Below are 6,661 nucleotides of genomic sequence, written 5' to 3' on the forward strand. Positions count from 1 at the left end.
TGGAAGGGAAGAACTACTATACATGCATTGGGGTAAGATGAATAAAATAAAGGTGATAAATTGGATCAACGGCAATTTGCAACAATTGGTGAAGACATTATATCCTTGGCTGAGAAATATTCCATATGATTGGCCTCAGATGGTGAAATATTTGGAGGATTACAAGCCTAAAGTGGGATATAAGATGGTGCAATGGAAGTGTCTTGATGCTGGCTGGTTCAAGTGCAATACAGATGGGGCCTCTAGGGGTAATCCAGGACTGAGTTCAGCTGCTTTCTGCATTAGAGATGATGTAGAAAACATAATATATGCTGGTGCAAGAAGAATAGCTGATACAACAAATATTACAGGAGAATATGTGGCTATATTGGATGGTGTTGAATTCTGCATTAAAAATGATTTGGTGCCTGTAATGATTGCTTGTAATGGGAGATTCCACGGAAGATCAGTATGGAAGTTAGTAAGATCAAGTTTTGGAGGAAACAAGGGGAAAGTGCAGTTTGCTCACATCCTTAGGGAATGCAATGCACTTGCAGATTTTTTAGCTAACTTGGTTTTTGATTTTGCAGGTACAGCCTAGTTTCATTCATTTGCTGGAACTGCCAGAGCTGGTGCAAAGAAGATTCTCAATAGTGATAAGATGATGAGACACTAACTTCAAATGCAAGATTTACAGAAATAGAGAACCAGACTGAAACACTCATACATAACTGATTTCTGTATACAAGCTAACAATTGAAGACACATGGTTTAGTTTCTGAATGATGTAAAGTTTTAGGCAAACAACCTGGTCTGATTGTGGAAAACCTACTAACAGGATTTCTCTAGTTACCTAATCCAGTTACAAACATTCAGCATGGCCACATGAGTAAGATTGATCAAGGATATTGGACAGCAAAGGACATCAACTATGAGGAACTTCCTACAACACCTCTTCTTGAAATATTTTCAGTGAGATTTGATACCATAGCACTTGGTGAGAGCTTGAGGTGACTGGTAATGACATCAATCCAAAGAAGGAGTGTTCTTGTTTGTAGTTCCTTCATTTTTGTACTTGGCTGTTCCTACAAGGCTTAAACCTTTTTGATTTCCTATGATAGAGTAGTATAGTTTATTTTCAGTTTCTTTCAATTTGTTCTGTAAATATCTTGATTTTTTTTGAATAAAAATCCAAACAGCATCAGGTTGGTTTGTTTTGCTTTAAAAAATACTATATAAAGTATAGATAATTTTTAGTAGACAAAAAGGGAAAGTTGCTGACCTTGACTTTGGGATAAATCCCAACCGACCTTCCTATCTATATTTCACATATATGTACAATGGAACTTTAAGTTCCAGATCTGAATATTTGTTACATTATTCCTCTCTAACATGTAGTTCTATGCAATTGTTCTCGTCTAATATATTTCTCTTCCCAAATTATCGTTCAATCTGAGTGTATTATGAGTTTCTAGACTACCAAATTTATATCTCTTTCACTGCTTCTTATTTTTCTTGGAGACCTCTAATTCTACTCTCTTTCGACAAAAGAGTTAAAAATAATACAACAATAAATAGTGATTGGTAACCAAGAAACCAGGACAATTGGGTTTTCTTTAGTCTTTGTTGCTACTTTATGCATAAGGGGTCTCACAGTCAAGAATGGATTTCAATGCTATTTAAGGTTAAATAATGGTTACTTCTCTATTGATTTCTTGATCATAACATCGGTTTCCTCCGAATCTTAGCAGGTTCGGGATTACTTTGTGTTTAAGTTAAAGCTTTGTTCTTGGTGAAGTATCCTAAGAGTAAGGTTGTTCTTGTGTGATTGAGGTAAGACTATATCTTTTCTCTATGTTCTTGAGTTAGTTTAGTATTTAGTCAACTTGTTAGATAAAGAAATTGTGGAAGATAAGTTAGGATACATGCTAGAGCTCTTGTTAGTTTTGTGGACTGATTTGGAATATGATCTTGAGTCATTGTGCCTAGATTTCCTAAAATATAAGTGGAGGTTGATGTTGTTGTTCTTGAATTTGGAAGAAGAAAGTTTATAAAGATATTGTATACGAAGCGTATATTGGGATGTTTAGGTGTATTTCTTTGGAAGTTGACGTTTTGAGTTTAAAGAGGCTTTTATGAGATTGTTGTTGTTGGTTTTGTTGATTAAGTTGTGGTCATTAAAGAATAGGGGAAATGCTTCCTGATTCATTTTAGAATTGATTTATCTTTTGATATACGCGATATACTAGCGTCATCTAAGTTCATTCATGTACACGTTTGTTATACGATTGACATACAAGTTACGACGAGTTCGTTGTTAGATCATATTGGCAACACGAGGTATGTTAAGGATATCCTCTCTTTCATTTTGGCATGACCAATGACAGATGAAGCGTAAATGAACGTTGCTCCATAATGACTCTACTCTTAGTTTGTCTAGGGTGGTCTACTCATTGTCATTCATATGATTGGGTTTCAAAACATATTGTTCCTTGAGTTCCTAAGTCCCGAAGGGGCATGTATAAGATTTCATATTTCATTTATGTTTTCATGATTGATTCTAAGCCCCGAAAGGGGTGTATGATAATAATGTTGATATTCTTAACAAGATAGAAAGGAAATGACTAGAAAGTCAGTCCGAAGAAAGTTATGAGTTTTATAAGTTGTCATGCATCATTCATATATATATACTTATGTATCATGATTTTATGGGGAAGGGGAAGGGCTATGATGTTATATACACAAACCACCTGATCAGCTGGTATACGATGATTATGATGCCCGAAGTGGCCAATATGATATGATACCAGACGGGGCAGCGAATGGGTGAAGGTATATATGCATATATGATATATATGTTTTCAAAAAATTATCATGCATACTCATGGCTTTTAGTGACAGGTTACAGTTCAGGTTGATTCTCATATTCCTTCTGATTCATATCGTATTTATTATGTCTTCTTGCTGCCTTGCATATTCAGTACATTTTCCGTACTGACACCCCTTTGCCTGGGGGTGCGGTATTCATGCCATGCAGGTTTGGATAGAGAGATTGGCATTCCAGATTCTTAGGGCTCCTGTTCAACGGCTGTTGGTGCATTCCATTGTCTCGAAGTTGCAGTCTAGTATTTTGGTACAATATTTTGCAAATATTCATGAGTAAGGCGGGGCCTTATCCCGTCCTTTATACAGTTGTATTCTGTTAGAGCTATGTCGGTTATGGTGGGACGTTATGAGGCCTTGTCGGCCTTTATTTTTGATGTACAATTATCTATGGCAGCCTTGTCGGCTTACACACTTAATCAGCATGCATATGTGTATATATATATGTTACACCTTGGAAAATTCCCCGTTAGCGTACAGTGAATAGGTTAGCAAAGAGTACGAGGTATACGGTGATTTGGATAAGCAAGAAATAGCATTTGATGATCTTAATCGAGATTCAAAGACATTTGACTAAAAGGAAGAAGTTTGGTAAAGAAAGTAAAGGATATGTTGCGTGTCGGGTAAGAATTTCGAGCGACGAGTTAATGATGGCATAATGATGTCTTAGAGAAGGGTGATAACGTCCCTTAGATTGGTATTGAGGTTATAAACAAGTGTTCAGGAGGTTCCATAAGGATCGGATATCAACCGAAGTGACGAAAATAATATTCAGTAAACTGATGGGTTATACGGTCGATTATACGGACTGTATAATGGACCGTAGAAGTGCCACAGAATGAAGTTGCTGAAGGGTTGATTTCATGGTCGATTGTACGGACCATATAAAATTATACAACCCGTACAATGTTCCGTCAAATTGACACAGAGAGGATGGTCACTGGAGCAGTTTTACGGTCGATTATAATGACGTCGGAACAGATTTCAAGTTATAAGGGACCAAGTTCATTTATTTCATTTCCATTTTTCATTCTCCACAACTCAAGACCTCTCTAGAAGCTTCCACACATTTCATATACAAGAACTCATGAAAAATTAATGATCAACTTCATCAAATCCACAAAACTAAGTGTGACAAACACATCAAAGTTCATCCAAGTCAAGAAATTTCAAGAGAGGTGAACTAGGGTTTTAGTGCAAGAAGAGTAACATCACTCAAGACTTTTTCCTACAATATCTAAGGTAAGTTTGATGGTATTTGCATGTTAAAGTATGGAGAAGTTGAGTGTTATGACCCGTGTTTTCACACGTTTGGAAAGACTTGAATTACATTGGATTCTTGAGATATAAGATCAATTTGATATTTTGTTGAACATAGGAGTTATGCATGAAAGAATAGAGTCATGAAAGTGTGGGACAAGGTTAAGGGTAATTTTGGAATTTGGAAAATTTGTTTCGGGAATTACAAAATGTGATCCATAAGTATTGGGCTCAAAAAATAATTGAAGCAAAGTGAGGCCCAAAATGGGGTGCTTGGCCGGCCACTTTGGCTTGGTCCAAGCCCATTTTATGGGTCATGTGCTTGGTCATGTGACCAAGCACTTCAATACTTATATAATTGAAGACTATGATAAGTATGAAAGGAGATAACCAAGAACAAAAAAATAGAAGAGGAGAAAGAAGAGGGTTTCGGGTTTGCTAGGAAAAAATAGGTACCAAAAATCTTGCTTCAAAAATTTATTTCTTGTTGATTTCCTACTAAGTCAAGGTTCCTTTGTAACTTGGTATAGTTGGATTGGAGTGGGGAGCATTAGAATCATCAAAGTGACTACATCTCCAAGTGAAGGAAACTTGAAGAAAAGGTATGAATTTCTACCTTTTTATTGTGTTGTGAAGTTTTGATTGTGTTGTAGTATATGGAAATGTGTTGATTGTATGAAGAAATGGAAGTTTGCAATGTGGGTTTGGTATATGGCTTGTAGCCGTGTGTATATGCATGTTGTATAGCCAAATTGTATTGAATTTATGTTATATTCTAGTTATGATTGTGATGAAATGCATGTGGGAATTGAAAGTTAGATGAATTTAGTTGATATGGAAAAATAAGCATATGGCCGTGTGGTATGTTGGCTATGGAGTGGAATTGATTAAGTTTGTTTAGTGTATTGGAGTGTTGTTGTAATGCTTGGCATAGAAATGAAGTTAGAATGATATAAGTTTGTATTGAATTGGAATGTAGAAACTTATGTCGTTTTAGTATGATTTTCCGACATTAAGGAAATGAAGTTGTTTGGTTGTTAATGGTGATAATCATTGATGAATTTGGAAGTTGGAAACTTGTTATGGAATTGCATGCCAAAGATTTGATGTTTTGCATAAGTTAAGACTTTGGCGGACAATTGTATATTATGTATATCAAGTGTATATCTTAAGGCAATCGATATGAAATGTATCTAGAACTATATGGTGATGATCTTGATTGTTGATGAATGTGAAATTATTGATATTAGTGAAAGTTTGGATTGAAATGAAGGTTATGTCAACTTGTGAGAAGAATGTCTTGTTGAAGGATATTTGTGTTCTTAATGTTCTTTGTTGATGTTAATGTCGTCGTTTGGGTTGTTGTTGATGATTTCTAGCCGAGTTGAATTCTCGAGGTGCCATATGTATAGGGGAAGTGCTGCCGAAATTTCGGTAGCCAAATATGATTAAAGTTGTAATAATGGCATTAATAACTCACAATTGGTAAACTTGACCAATTGCAGTTTTTCGACGAAACGGGAAGTGAGTTTGGAAAGGCTTAAGGAGCGTGAAAGGTATGTAAAGCAAACCCAATTCTTCCCTTGGCATGCCCTTAGTGTGTTAGAGTCGGATCCGGGCCTCGAAGGACCTCTTGGCCCTCGGAATCCGCAAGACAAAATTTCAGTTTTTCCTTCAGTAGAATTGAACCATCTTTGATACGCTATTTCTTGAAATTATGCAACTTTGCTCCAAATTACTTGGAAAGTCATAGAATGTCTGTATAACCTTTTTAGGTGATACCATAAGCTTAGAGGGCATAATTTGAGCCCGCCGCCTTATTTGTCCCGAGGCGGGCCCACTATTTCCGGTTTTGCCCCTAATATGCTAAAGCTTACTTTTTAAGCGATTTTTGAAAGAAATGTTTTGATTACCTTACTAATCGCTTAAAGAATATTATTTTAAATATTCTATTAAATCTTATAAATTATTTTGACACTCGGAATGACTTCAGGAAGGTTATATTCCTGTAAATTATTATGATATCCGAATTGTATTAGTTCTGATTCCGTCCGACTCCATTGGATTTGTTTGGCTTTGATACGCTTCATCGAGTCTTTGAAACCATTTATGATATTTTTAAATTGCATTAGTCTCTCACTACTCCATTCGTGGATGTCCCAATGTTTCCCACACTGAGCCCGGGCCAGGATATGTTGTCAAGCGTAATTCTCTGCATTGTTCGCCGCGTCCCGATGTGAGGGGGCAGGTATACGCGTACATGGGTCTGTGGAGTATGATGTGCCATGTCCGCCTATTCTGATATGATCTGTTATGGCCATTTTGATATGACATTATATGATACGGGGCCACGCCCCTTTTTCTGATTCCTCTGTATAGTGGCACCAGCGTTGGGAGGGTGGCCACATTCTGTCTGCCGAGTCCCGTGGGAGGGACCGGATATGATATGATATGACATATGTTTCTGTACACATTCTATCTGATTTGGAAATATGCATTTGACACTCTGGATTTTGTACCCATTTTCTGTAATCATTAT

This window comes from Lycium barbarum, chromosome 4 (assembly GCF_019175385.1).
Source record: "Lycium barbarum isolate Lr01 chromosome 4, ASM1917538v2, whole genome shotgun sequence".
Taxonomy (NCBI): domain Eukaryota; kingdom Viridiplantae; phylum Streptophyta; class Magnoliopsida; order Solanales; family Solanaceae; genus Lycium; species Lycium barbarum.